The following is a 16,390-nucleotide window of genomic DNA, read 5'->3' on the forward strand; positions in this document are numbered from 1 at the left end:
CAAAAACACTAACTTTTACCAAAATCAATAGTTTTCTAAAAATTGCGTCCAAAACAAGTCATTTACAACTAATTTTGACCAAAAACACTAACTTTTACCAAAATCAATAGTTTTCTACCAATAGCGTCCAAAACAAGTCATTTACAACTAACTTTGACCAAAAACACTAACTTTTACCAAAATCAATAGTTTTCTACCAATTGCGTCCAAAACAAGTCATTTACAACTAACTTTGACCAAAAACACTAACTTTTACCAAAATCAATAGTTTTCTACCAATTGCATAAAAAACAAGTCATTTACAACTAAATTTGACCAAAAACACTAACTTTTACCAAAATCAATAGTTTTCTACCAATTGCGTCCAAAACAAGTCATTTACAACTAACTTTGACCAAAAACACTAACTTTTACCAAAATCAATAGTTTTCTACCAATTGCATCCAAAACAAGTTATTTACAACTAACTTTTACCAAAAACACTAACTTTTACCAAAATCAATAGTTTTCTACCAATTGCGTCCAAAACAAGTCATTTACAACTAACTTTTACCAAAAACACTAACTTTTACCAAAATCAATAGTTTTCTACCAATTGCGTCCAAAACAAGTCATTTACAACTAACTTTGGCCAAAAACACTAACTTTTACCAAAATCAATAGTTTTCTACCAATTGCGTCCAAAACAAGTCATTTACAACTAACTTTGACCAAAACCACTAACTTTTACCAAAATCAATAGTTTTCTACCAATTGCGTCCAAAACAAGTCATTTACAACTAACTTTGACCAAAAACACTAACTTTTACCAAAATCAATAGTTTTCTACCAATTGCGTCCAAAACAAGTCATTTACAACTAACTTTTACCAAAAACACCAACTTTTACCAAAAACACTAACTTTTACCAAAATCAATAGTTTTCTACCAATTGCGTCCAAAACAAGTCATTTACAACTAACTTTTACCAAAAACACTAACTTTTACCCAAATCAATAGTTTTCTACCAATTGCATCCAAAACAAGTCATTTACAACTAAATTTGACCAAAAACACTAACTTTTACCAAAATCAATAGTTTTCTACCAATTGCGTCCAAAACAAGTCATTTACAACTAACTTTTACCAAAAACACCAACTTTTACCAAAAACACTAACTTTTACCAAAATCAATAGTTTTCTACCAATTGCGTCCAAAACAAGTCATTTACAACTAACTTTGACCAAAAACACCAACTTTTACCAAAAACACTAACTTTTACCAAAATCAATAGTTTTCTACCAATTGCGTCCAAAACAAGTCATTTACAACTAACTTTGACCAAAAACAATAACTTTTACCAAAATCAATAGTTTTCTACCAATTGCGTCCAAAACAAGTCATTTACAACTAACTTTGACCAAAAACACTAACTTTTACCAAAATCAATAGTTTTCTAAAAATTGCGTCCAAAACAAGTCATTTACAACTAATTTTGACCAAAAACACTAACTTTTACCAAAATCAATAGTGTTCTACCAATTGCGTCCAAAACAAGTCATTTACAACTAACTTTGACCAAAAACACTAACTTTTACCAAAATCAATAGTGTTCTACCAATTGCGTCCAAAACAAGTCATTTACAACTAACTTTGACCAAAACCACTAACTTTTACCAAAATCAATAGTTTTCTACCAATTGCGTCCAAAACAAGTCATTTGCAACTAACTTTGACTAAAAACACTAACTTTTACCAAAATCAATAGTTTTCTACCAATTGCGTCCAAAACAAGTCATTTACAACTAACTTTGACCAAAAACACTAACTTTTACCAAAATCAATAGTTTTCTACCAATTGCGTCCAAAACAAGTCATTTACAACTAACTTTGACCAAAAACACTAACTTTTACCAAAATCAATAGTTTTCTACCAATTGCGTCCAAAACAAGTCATTTACAACTAACTTTGACCAAAAACACTAACTTTTACCAAAATCAATAGTTTTCTACCAATTGCGTACAAAACAAGTCATTTACAACTAAATTTGACCAAAAACACTAACTTTTACCAAAATCAATAGTTTTCTACCAATTGCGTCCAAAACAAGTCATTTACAACTAACTTTTACCAAAAACACCAACTTTTACCAAAAACACTAACTTTTAACAAAATCAATAGTTTTCTACCAATTGCGTCCAAAACAAGTCATTTACAACTAACTTTGACCAAAAACACCAACTTTTACCAAAAACACTAACTTTTACCAAAATCAATAGTTTTCTACCAATTGCGTCCAAAACAAGTCATTTACAACTAACTTTGACCAAAAACACCAACTTTTACCAAAAACACTAACTTTTACCAAAATCAATAGTTTTCTACCAATTGCGTCCAAAACAAGTCATTTACAACTAACTTTGACTAAAAACACTAACTTTTACCAAAATCAATAGTTTTCTACCAATTGCGTCCAAAACAAGTCATTTACAACTAACTTTGACCAAAAACACTAACTTTTACCAAAATCAATAGTTTTCTACCAATTGCGTCCAAAACAAGTCATTTACAACTAACTTTGACCAAAAACACTAACTTTTACCAAAATCAATAGTTTTCTACCAATTGCGTCCAAAACAAGTCATTTACAACTAACTTTTACCAAAAACACCAACTTTTACCCAAATCAATAGTTTTCTACCAATTGCATCCAAAACAAGTCATTTACAACTAACTTTGACCAAAAACACTAACTTTTACCAAAATCAATAGTTTTCTAAAAATTGCGTCCAAAACAAGTCATTTACAACTAACTTTGACCAGCAACACTAACTTTTACCAAAATCAATAGTTTTCTACCAATTGCGTCCAAAACAAGTCATTTACAACTAACTTTTACCAAAAACACTAACTTTTACCAAAATCAATAGTTTTCTACCAATTGCATCCAAAACAAGTCATTTACAACTAACTTTGACCAAAAACACCAACTTTTACCAAAAACACTAACTTTTACCAAAATCAATAGTTTTCTACCAATTGCGTCCAAAACAAGTCATTTACAACTAACTTTGACCAAAAACACCAACTTTTACCAAAAACACTAACTTTTACCAAAATCAATAGTTTTCTACCAATTGCGTCCAAAACAAGTCATTTACAACTAACTTTGACTAAAAACACTAACTTTTACCAAAATCAATAGTTTTCTACCAATTGCGTCCAAAACAAGTCATTTACAACTAACTTTGACCAAAAACACTAACTTTTACCAAAATCAATAGTTTTCTACCAATTGCGTCCAAAACAAGTCATTTACAACTAACTTTGACCAAAAACACTAACTTTTACCAAAATCAATAGTTTTCTACCAATTGCGTCCAAAACAAGTCATTTACAACTAACTTTTACCAAAAACACTAACTTTTACCCAAATCAATAGTTTTCTACCAATTGCATCCAAAACAAGTCATTTACAACTAACTTTGACCAAAAACACTAACTTTTACCAAAATCAATAGTTTTCTAAAAATTGCGTCCAAAACAAGTCATTTACAACTAACTTTGACCAGCAACACTAACTTTTACCAAAATCAATAGTTTTCTACCAATTGCGTCCAAAACAAGTCATTTACAACTAACTTTTACCAAAAACACTAACTTTTACCTAAATCAATAGTTTTCTACCAATTGCATCCAAAACAAGTCATTTACAACTAACTTTGACCAAAAACACTAACTTTTACCAAAATCAATAGTTTTCTAAAAATTGCGTCCAAAACAAGTCATTTACAACTAATTTTGACCAAAAACACTAACTTTTACCAAAATCAATAGTTTTCTACCAATAGCGTCCAAAACAAGTCATTTACAACTAACTTTGACCAAAAACACTAACTTTTACCAAAATCAATAGTTTTCTACCAATTGCGTCCAAAACAAGTCATTTACAACTAACTTTTACCAAAAACACCAACTTTTTACCAAAAACACTAACTTTTACAAAAATCAATAGTTTTCTACCAATTGCGTCCAAAACAAGTCATTTACAACTAACTTTGACCAAAAACAAAAACTTTTACCAAAATCAATAGTTTTCTACCAATTGCGTCCAAAACAAGTCATTTACAACTAACTTTGATCAAAAACACTAACTTTTACCAAAATCAATAGTTTTCTACCAATTGCGTACAAAACAAGTCATTTACAACTAACTTTGACCAAAAACACTAACTTTTACCAAAATCAATAGTTTTCTACCAATTGCGTCCAAAACAAGTCATTTACAACTAACTTTGACCAAAAACACCAACTTTTTACCAAAAACACTAACTTTTACCAAAATCAATAGTTTTCTACCAACTGCGTCCAAAACAAGTCATTTACAACTAACTTTGACCAAAAACACTAACTTTTACCAAAATCCATAGTGTTCTACCAATTGCGTCCAAAACAAGTCATTTACAACTGACTTTTACCAAAAACACTAACTTTTACCAAAATCAATAGTTTTCTACCAATTGCGTCCAAAACAAGTCATTTACAACTAAATTTGACCAAAAACACTAACTTTTACCAAAATCAATAGTTTTCTACCAATTGCGTACAAAACAAGTCATTTACAACTAAATTTGACCAAAAACACTAACTTTTACCAAAATCAATAGTTTTCTACCAATTGCGTCCAAAACAAGTCATTTACAACTAACTTTTACCAAAAACACTAACTTTTACCAAAATCAATAGTTTTCTACCAACTGCGTCCAAAACAAGTCATTTACAACTAACTTTGACCAAAAACACCAACTTTTTACCAAAAACACCAACTTTTACCAAAATCAATAGTTTTCTACCAATTGCGTCCAAAACAAGTCATTTACAACTAACTTTGACCAAAAACACTAACTTTTACCAAAATCAATAGTTTTCTACCAATTGCGTCCAAAACAAGTCAATTACAACTAACTTTGACTAAAAACACTAACTTTTACCAAAATCAATAGTTTTCTACCAATTTCGTCCAAAACAAGTCATTTACAACTAGCTTTGACTAAAAACACTAACTTTTACCAAAATCAATAGTTTTCTACCAACTGCGTCCAAAACAAGTCATTTACAACAAACTTTTACCAAAAACACTAACTTTTACCAAAATCAATAGTTTTCTACCAATTGCGTCCAAAACAAGTCATTTACAACTAACTTTGACCAAAAACACTAACTTTTACCAAAAACACTAACTTTTACCAAAATCAACAGTTTTCTACCAATTGCGTCCAAAACAAGTCATTTACAACTAACTTTGACCAAAAACACCAACTTTTACCAAAATCAATAGTTTTCTACCAATTGCGTCCAAAACAAGTCATTTACAACTAACTTTGACCAAAAACACCAACTTTTACCAAAATCAATAGTTTTCTACCAATTGCGTCCAAAACAAGTCATTTACAACTAACTTTGACCAAAAACACCAACTTTTACCAAAATCAATAGTTTTCTACCAATTGCGTCCAAAACAAGTCATTTACAACTAACTTTGACCAAAAACACCAACTTTTACCAAAATCAATAGTTTTCTAAAAATTGCGTCCAAAACAAGTCAATTACAACTAACTTTGACTAAAAACACTAACTTTTACCAAAATCAATAGTTTTCTACCAATTTCGTCCAAAACAAGTCATTTACAACTAGCTTTGACTAAAAACACTAACTTTTACCAAAATCAATAGTTTTCTACCAACTGCGTCCAAAACAAGTCATTTACAACAAACTTTTACCAAAACCAATAACTTTTACCAAAATCAATAGTTTTCTACCAATTGCGTCCAAAACAAGTCATTTACAACTAACTTTGACCAAAAACACCAACTTTTTACCAAAAACACCAACTTTGGCCAAAATCAATAGTTTTCTACCAATTGCGTCCAAAACAAGTCATTTACAACTAACTTTGACCAAAAACACCAACTTTTACCAAAATCAATAGTTTTCTAAAAATTGCGTCCAAAACAAGTCATTTACAACTAACTTTGACCAAAAACACCAACTTTTACCAAAATCAATAGTTTTCTACCAATTGCGTCCAAAACAAGTCATTTACAACTAACTTTGACCAAAACCACTAACTTTTACCAAAATCAATAGTTTTCTACCAATTGCGTCCAAAACAAGTCATTTACAACTAACTTTGACCAAAAACACTAACTTTCTACCAAAAACACAAAAAACACCAAAAAAGACACATTAGCCAAGACACTTTAGCCAAGACACATTAGCCAAGACACCTTAGCCAAGACACCTTAGCCAAGACACCTTAGCCAAGACACCTTAGCCAAGACACCTTAGCCAAGACACCTTAGCCAAGACACATTAGCCAAGACACCTTAGCCAAGACACATTAGCCAAGACACCTTAGCCAAGACACCTTAGCCAAGACACATTAGCCAAGACACCTTAGCCAAGACACCTTAGCCAAGACACATTAGCCAAGACACCTTAGCCAAGACACCTTAGCCAAGACACCTTAGCCAAGACACCTTAGCCAAGACACCTTAGCCAAGACACCTTAGCCAAGACACATTAGCCGAGACACATTAGCCAAGACACATTAGCCAAGACACATTAGCCAAGACACCTTAGCCAAGACACCTTAGCCAAAACACATTAGCCGAGACACATTAGCCAAGACACCTTAGCCAAGACACATTAGCCGAGACACATTAGCCAAGACACCTTAGCCAAGACACATTAGCCAAGACACCTTAGCCAAGACACTTTAGCCAAGACACATTAGCCAAGACACCTTAGCCAAGACACCTTAGCCAAGACACATTAGCCAAGACACATTAGCCAAGACACATTAGCCAAGACACATTAGCCAACACACATTAGCCACGACACATTAGCAAAGATACATTAGCCAAGACACCTTAGCCAAGAGACCTTAGCCAAGGCACATTAGGCAAGACACCTTAGCCAAGACACATTAGCCAAGACACCTTAGCCAAGACACCTTAGCCAAGACACATTAGAAAAGACACATTAGCCAAGACACATTAGTCGAAACACATTAGCCAAGACACATTAGCCAAGACACATTAGCCAAGACACATTAGCCAAGACACCTTAGCCAAGACACCTTAGCCAAGACACCTTAGCCAAGACACATTAGCCAAGACACATTAGCCAAGACACTTTAGCCAAGACACATTAGCCAGGACACCTTAGCCGAGACACATTAGCCAAGACACATTAGCCAAGACACATTAGCCAAGACACATTAGCCAAGACACCTTAGCCAAGACACCTTAGCCAAGACACATTAGCCGAGACACATTAGCCAAGACACCTTAGCCAAGACACATTAGCCGAGACACATTAGCCAAGACACCTTAGCCGAGACACATTAGCCAAGACACTTTAGCCAAGACACCTTAGCCGAGACACATTAGCCAAGACACCTTAGCCAAGACACATTAGCCAAGACACCTTAGCCAAGACACCTTAGCCAAGACACCATAGCCAAGACACATTAGCCAAGACACATTAGCCAAGACACATTAGCCAAGACACATTAGCCAACACACATTAGCCACGACACATTAGCAAGGATACATTAGCCAAGACACCTTAGCCAAGACACCTTAGCCAAGACACATTAGCCAAGACACCTTAGCCAAGACACCTTAGCCAAGACACCTTAGCCAAGACACCATAGCCAAGACACATTAGGCAAGACACCTTAGCCAAGACACATTAGCCAAGACACCTTAGCCAAGACACCTTAGCCAAGACACTTTAGCCGAGACACATTAGCCAAGACACCTTAGCCAAGACACCTTAGCCAAGACACCTTAGCCAAGACACCTTAGCCAAGACACATTAGCCAAGACACATTAGCCAACACACATTAGCCACGACACATTAGCAAGGATACATTAGCCAAGACACCTTAGCCAAGACACCTTAGCCAAGACACATTAGCCAAGACACATTAGCCAAGACACCTTAGCCAAGACACCTTAGCCAAGACACCTTAGCCAAGACACATTAGCCAAGACACTTAAGCCAAGACACATTAGCCAGGACACCTTAGCCAAGACACATTAGGCAAGACACATTAGCCAAGACACTTTAGCTAAGACACCTTTGCCAATACACATTAGCCAAGACACATTAGCCAAGACACATTAGCCAACACACATTAGCCACGACACATTAGCAAAGATACATTAGCCAAGACACCTTAGCCAAGACACCTTAGCCAAGACACCTTAGCCAAGACACATTAGCCAAGACACATTAGCCAACACACATTAGCCACGACACATTAGCAAGGATACATTAGCCAAGACACCTTAGCCAAGAGACCTTAGCCAAGGCACATTAGGCAAGACACCTTAGCCAAGACACATTAGCCAAGACACATTAGCCGAGACACATTAGCCAAGACACATTAGCCAAGACACATTAGCCAAGACACCTTAGCCAAGACACCTTAGCCAAGACACATTAGCCAAGACACATTAGCCAAGACACATTAGCCAAGACACCTTAGCCAAGACACCTTAGCCAAGACACCTTAGCCAAGACACATTAGCCAAGACACATTAGCCAAGACACTTTAGCCAAGACACATTAGCCAGGACACCTTAGCCGAGACACATTAGCCAAGACACATTAGCCAAGACACATTAGCCAAGACACATTAGCCAAGACACCTTAGCCAAGACACCTTAGCCAAGACACATTAGCCGAGACACATTAGCCAAGACACCTTAGCCAAGACACATTAGCCGAGACACATTAGCCAAGACACCTTAGCCGAGACACATTAGCCAAGACACTTTAGCCAAGACACCTTAGCCGAGACACATTAGCCAAGACACCTTAGCCAAGACACATTAGCCAAGACACCTTAGCCAAGACACCTTAGCCAAGACACCATAGCCAAGACACATTAGCCAAGACACATTAGCCAAGACACATTAGCCAAGACACATTAGCCAACACACATTAGCCACGACACATTAGCAAGGATACATTAGCCAAGACACCTTAGCCAAGACACCTTAGCCAAGACACATTAGCCAAGACACCTTAGCCAAGACACCTTAGCCAAGACACCTTAGCCAAGACACCATAGCCAAGACACATTAGGCAAGACACCTTAGCCAAGACACATTAGCCAAGACACCTTAGCCAAGACACCTTAGCCAAGACACTTTAGCCGAGACACATTAGCCAAGACACCTTAGCCAAGACACCTTAGCCAAGACACCTTAGCCAAGACACCTTAGCCAAGACACATTAGCCAAGACACATTAGCCAACACACATTAGCCACGACACATTAGCAAGGATACATTAGCCAAGACACCTTAGCCAAGACACCTTAGCCAAGACACATTAGCCAAGACACATTAGCCAAGACACCTTAGCCAAGACACCTTAGCCAAGACACCATAGCCAAGACACATTAGGCAAGACACCTTAGCCAAGACACATTAGCCAAGACACCTTAGCCAAGACACCTTAGCCAAGACACATTAGCCAAGACACATTAGCCAAGACACCTTAGCCAAGACACCTTAGCCGAGACACATTAGCCGAGACACATTAGCCGAGACACATTAGCCAGGACACTTTAGCTAAGACACATTAGCCAAGACACCTTAACCAAGACACTTTAGCCAAGACACCTTAGCCAAGACACATTAGCTAAGACACCTTAGCCAAGACACATTAGCCAAGACACCTTAGCCAAGACACCTTAGCCAAGACACCTTAGCCAAGACACATTAGCCAAGACACATTAGCCAAGACACCTTAGCCAAGACACCTTAGCCAAGACACCTTAGCTAAGACACCTTAGCCAAGACACATTAGCCAAGACACCTTAGCCAAGACACATTAGCTAAGACACTTTAGCCAAGACACATTAGCCAGGACACCTTAGCCAAGATACATTAGCCAAGACACATTAGCCAAGACACATTAGCCAAGACACCTTAGCCAAGACACCTTAGCCAAGACACCTTAGCCAAGACACCTTAGCCAAGACACCTTAGCCAAGACACATTAGCCAAGACACCTTAGCAAAGACACCTTAGCCAAGACACATTAGCCAAGACACATTAGCCAAGACACATTAGCCAAGACACCTTAGCCAAGACACATTAGCCAAGACACATTAGCCAAGACACCTTAGCCAAGACACCTTAGCCAAGACACCTTAGCCAAGACACATTAGCCAAGACACTTAAGCCAAGACACATTAGCCAGGACACCTTAGCCAAGACACATTAGGCAAGACACATTAGCCAAGACACTTTAGCTAAGACACCTTTGCCAATACACATTAGCCAAGACACATTAGCCAAGACACATTAGCCAACACACATTAGCCACGACACATTAGCAAAGATACATTAGCCAAGACACCTTACCCAAGAGACCTTAGCCAAGGCACATTAGGCAAGACACCTTAGCCAAGACACCTTAGCCAAGACACCTTAGCCAAGACACATTAGCCAAGACACCTTAGCCAAGACACCTTAGCCAAGACACATTAGCCAAGACACATTAGCCGAGACACATTAGCCAAGACACATTAGCCAAGACACCTTAGCCAAGACACATTAGCCAAAACACATTAGCCAAGACACATTAGCCAAGACACCTTAGCCAAGACACCTTAGCCAAGACACATTAGCCAAGACACATTAGCCAAGACACCTTAGCCAAGACACCTTATCCAAGACACCTTAGCCAAGACACATTAGCCAAGACACTTTAGCCAAGACACCTTAGCCGAGACACATTAGCCAAGACACCTTAGCCAAGACACCTTAGCCAAACACCTTAGCCAAGACACCTTAGCCAAGACACTTTAGCCAAGACACCTTAGCCGAGACACATTAGCCAAGACACCTTAGCCAAGACACTTTAGCCAAGACACATTAGCCAAGACACCTTAACCAAGACACATTAGCCAAGACACATGAGCCAAGACACATTAGCCAAGACACCTTAGCCGAGACACATTAGCCAAGACACATTAGCCAAGACACATTAGCCAAGACACCTTAGCCGAGACACATTAGCCAAGACACCTTAGCCAAGACACCTTAGCCAAGACACCTTAGCCAAGACACCTTAGCCAAGACACCATAGCCAAGACACATTAGCCAAGACACATTAGCCAAGACACATTAGCCAAGACATCTTAGCCAAGACACCTTAGCCAAGACACCTTAGCCAAGACACATTAGCCAAGACATCTTAGCCAAGACACATTAGCCAAGACACATAAGCCGAGACACATTAGCCAAGACACCTTAGCCAAGACACCTTAGCCAAGACACATTAGCCAAGACACCTTAGCCAAGACACCTTAGCCAAGACACCTTAGCTAAGACACCTTAGCCAAGACACATTAGCCAAGACACCTTAGCCAAGACACATTAGCCAAGACACATTAGCTAAGACACTTTAGCCAAGACACATTAGCCAGGACACCTTAGCCAAGATACATTAGCCAAGACACATTAGCCAAGACACATTAGCCAAGACACCTTAGCCAAGACACCTTAGCCAAGACACCTTAGCCAAGACACCTTAGCCAAGACACCTTAGCCAAGACACATTAGCCAAGACACCTTAGCAAAGACACCTTAGCCAAGACACATTAGCCAAGACACATTAGCCAAGACACATTAGCCAAGACACCTTAGCCAAGACACATTAGCCAAGACACATTAGCCAAGACACCTTAGCCAAGACACCTTAGCCAAGACACCTTAGCCAAGACACATTAGCCAAGACACTTAAGCCAAGACACATTAGCCAGGACACCTTAGCCAAGACACATTAGGCAAGACACATTAGCCAAGACACTTTAGCTAAGACACCTTTGCCAATACACATTAGCCAAGACACATTAGCCAAGACACATTAGCCAACACACATTAGCCACGACACATTAGCAAAGATACATTAGCCAAGACACCTTACCCAAGAGACCTTAGCCAAGGCACATTAGGCAAGACACCTTAGCCAAGACACCTTAGCCAAGACACCTTAGCCAAGACACATTAGCCAAGACACCTTAGCCAAGACACCTTAGCCAAGACACATTAGCCAAGACACATTAGCCGAGACACATTAGCCAAGACACATTAGCCAAGACACCTTAGCCAAGACACATTAGCCAAAACACATTAGCCAAGACACATTAGCCAAGACACCTTAGCCAAGACACCTTAGCCAAGACACATTAGCCAAGACACATTAGCCAAGACACCTTAGCCAAGACACCTTATCCAAGACACCTTAGCCAAGACACATTAGCCAAGACACTTTAGCCAAGACACCTTAGCCGAGACACATTAGCCAAGACACCTTAGCCAAGACACCTTAGCCAAACACCTTAGCCAAGACACCTTAGCCAAGACACTTTAGCCAAGACACCTTAGCCGAGACACATTAGCCAAGACACCTTAGCCAAGACACTTTAGCCAAGACACATTAGCCAAGACACCTTAACCAAGACACATTAGCCAAGACACATGAGCCAAGACACATTAGCCAAGACACCTTAGCCGAGACACATTAGCCAAGACACATTAGCCAAGACACATTAGCCAAGACACCTTAGCCGAGACACATTAGCCAAGACACCTTAGCCAAGACACCTTAGCCAAGACACCTTAGCCAAGACACCTTAGCCAAGACACCATAGCCAAGACACATTAGCCAAGACACATTAGCCAAGACACATTAGCCAAGACATCTTAGCCAAGACACCTTAGCCAAGACACCTTAGCCAAGACACATTAGCCAAGACATCTTAGCCAAGACACATTAGCCAAGACACATAAGCCGAGACACATTAGCCAAGACACCTTAGCCAAGACACCTTAGCCAAGACACATTAGCCAAGACACATTAGCCAAGACACATTAGCCAAGACACATTAGCCGAGACACCTTAGCCAAGACACCTTAGCCGAGACACATTAGCCAAGACACTTTAGCCGAGACACCTTAGCCAAGACACCTTAGCCAAGACACCTTAGCCAAGACACCTTAGCCAAGACACATTAGCCAAGACACCTTAGCCAAGACACATTAGCCAAGACACCTTAGCCAAGACACATTAGCCAAGACACCTTAGCCAAGACACCTTAGCCGAGACACCTTAGCCAAGACACATTAGCCAAGACACCTTAGCCAAGACACCTTAGCCAAGAAACCTTAGCCAAGACACCTTAGCCAAGACACATTAGCCAAGACACCTTAGCCAAGACACCTTAGCCAAGACACCTTAGCCAAGACACCTTAGCCAAGACACATTAGCCAAGACACCTTAGCCAAGACACATTAGCCAAGACACCTTAGCCAAGACACCTTAGCCAAGACACCTTAGCCAAGACACCTTAGCCGAGACACATTAGCCAAGACACCTTAGCCAAGACACCTTAGCCGAGACACATTAGCCAAGACACCTTAGCCAAGACACCTTAGCCAAGACACCTTAGCCAAGACACCTTAGCCAAGACACCTTAGCCAAGACACCTTAGCCGAGACACATTAGCCAAGACACCTTAGCCAAGACACCTTAGCCAAGACACCTTAGCCAAGACACCTTAGCCAAGACACATTAGCCAAGACACCTTAGCCAAGACACCTTAGCCAAGACACATTAGCCAAGACACCTTAGCCAAGACACATTAGCCAAGACACCTTAGCCAAGACACCTTAGCCAAGACACCTTAGCCAAGACACCTTAGCCAAGCCACCTTAGCCGAGACACATTAGCCAAGACACATTAGCCAAGACACATTAGCCAAGACACATTAGCCAGGACACCTTAAACAAGACACATTAGCCAAGACACATTAGCTAAGACACTTTAGCCAAGACACCTTTGCCAATACACATTAGCCAAGACACATTAGCCAAGACACATTAGCCAACACACATTAGCCACGACACATTAGCAAAGATACATTAGCCAAGACACCTTAGCCTAGACACCTTAGCCAAGACACCTTAGCCAAGCCACCTTAGCCGAGACACATTAGCCAAGACACCTTAGCCAAGACACCTTAGCCGAGACACATTAGCCAAGACACCTTAGCCAAGACACATTAGCCAAGACACCTTAGCCAAGACACATTAGCCAAGACACATTAGCCAAGACACATTAGCCAAGACACCTTAGCCAAGACACATTAGCCAAGACACATTAGCCAAGACACCTTAGCCAAGACACCTTAGCCAAGACACCTTAGCCAAGACACATTAGCCAAGACACATTAGCCAGGACACCTTAGCCAAGACACATTAGCCAAGACACCTTAGCCAAGACACCTTAGCCAAGACACATTAGCCAAGACACCTTAGCCAAGACACATTAGCCAGGACACCTTAGCCAAGACACATTAGCCTACACACATTAGCCAAGACACCTTAGTCAAGAGGCCTTAGCCAAGGCACATTAGGCAAGACACCTTAGCCAAGACACATTAGCCAAGACACATTAGCCAACACACATTAGCCACGACACATTAGCAAAGATACATTAGCCAAGACACCGTAGCCAAGAGACCTTAGCCAAGGCACATTAGGCAAGACACCTTAGCCAAGACACATTAGCCAAGACACCTTAGCCAAGACACCTTAGCCAAGACACATTAGCCAAGACACATTAGCCAAGACACTTTAGCCAAGACACTTTAGCCAAGACACATTAGCCAGGACACCTTAAACAAGACACATTAGCCAAGACACATTAGCCAAGACACTTTAGCCAAGACACCTTTGCCAGTACACATTAGCCAAGACACATTAGCCAACACACATTAGCCACGACACATTAGCAAAGATACATTAGCCAAGACACCTTAGCCTAGACACCTTAGCCAAGACACCTTAGCCAAGCCACCTTAGCCGAGACACATTAGCCAAGACACTTTAGCCAAGACACCTTAGCCGAGACACATTAGCCAAGACACCTTAGCCAAGACACATTAGCCAAGACACCTTAGCCAAGACACCTTAGCCAAGACACCATAGCCAAGACACATTAGCCAAGACACATTAGCCAAGACACATTAGCCAAGACACCTTAGCCAAGACACCTTAGCCAAGACACCTTAGCCAAGACACATTAGCCAAGACACATTAGCCAAGACACATTAGCCAAGACACTTTAGCCAAGACACATTAGCCAGGACACCTTAGCCAAGACACATTAGCCAAGACACATTAGCCAAGACACCTTAGCCAAGACACCTTAGCCAAGACACCTTAGCCAAGACACATTAGCCAAGACACCTTAGCCAAGACACATTAGCCAAGACACATTAGCCAAGACACATTAGCCAAGACACATTAGCCAAGACACATTAGCCAGGACACCTTAGCCAAGACACATTAGCCTACACACATTAGCCAAGACACCTTAGTCAAGACACATTAGCCAAGACACCTTAGCCAAGACAGCTAAGCCAAGACACATTAGCCAAGACACATTAGCCAACACACATTAGCCACGACACATTAGCAAAGATACCTTAGCCAAGACACCTTAGCCAAGAGACCTTAGCCAAGGCACATTAGGCAAGACACCTTAGCCAAGACACATTAGCCAAGACACCTTAGCCAAGACACCTTAGCCAAGACACCATAGCCAAGACACATTAGCCAAGACACATTAGCCAAGACACATTAGCCAAGACACCTTAGCCAAGACACCTTAGCCAAGACACCTTAGCCAAGACACATTAGCCAAGACACATTAGCCAAGACACTTTAGCCAAGACACATTAGCCAGGACACCTTAGCCAAGACACATTAGCCAAGACACATTAGCCAAGACACTTTAGCCAAGACACCTTTGCCAATACACATTAGCCAAGACACATTAGCCAAGACACATTAGCCAACACACATTAGCCACGACACATTAGCAAGGATACATTAGCCAAGACACCTTAGCCAAGGCACATTAGGCAAGACACCTTAGCCAAGACACATTAGGCAAGACACCTTAGCCAAGACACCTTAGCCAAGACACCTTAGCCAAGACACATTAGCCAAGACACATTAGCCAAGACACTTTAGCCAAGACACATTAGCCAGGACACCTTAGCCAAGACACATTAGGCAAGACACATTAGCCAAGACACTTTAGCTAAGACACCTTTGCCAATACACATTAGCCAAGACACATTAGCAAAGATACATTAGCCAAGACACCTTACCCAAGAGACCTTAGCCAAGGCACATTAGGCAAGACACCTTAGCCAAGACACATTAGCCAAGACACCTTAGCCAAGACACCTTAGCCAAGACACCATAGCCAAGACACATTAGCCAAGACACATTAGCCAAGACACAT

General features: G+C 40.1%; 1 long non-coding RNA gene across 1 annotated transcript; it reads right to left on the minus strand.

Annotated features, from left to right (window-relative positions):
* Window positions 1–3,563: 3,563 nt before the first annotated feature.
* On the minus strand, window positions 3,564–4,966 carry LOC125774355 (uncharacterized). Its single transcript, XR_007420839.1, has 3 exons — window positions 4,788–4,966; window positions 4,221–4,391; window positions 3,564–3,647 (listed from the first exon to the last, which is right to left on the minus strand). It is a non-coding gene; the product is annotated as an uncharacterized LOC125774355 (long non-coding RNA).
* Window positions 4,967–16,390: the final 11,424 nt, after the last annotated feature.

Source organism: Anopheles funestus, unplaced genomic scaffold, assembly GCF_943734845.2.
Source record: "Anopheles funestus unplaced genomic scaffold, idAnoFuneDA-416_04 scaffold_75_ctg1, whole genome shotgun sequence".
Lineage (NCBI taxonomy): Eukaryota > Metazoa > Arthropoda > Insecta > Diptera > Culicidae > Anopheles > Anopheles funestus.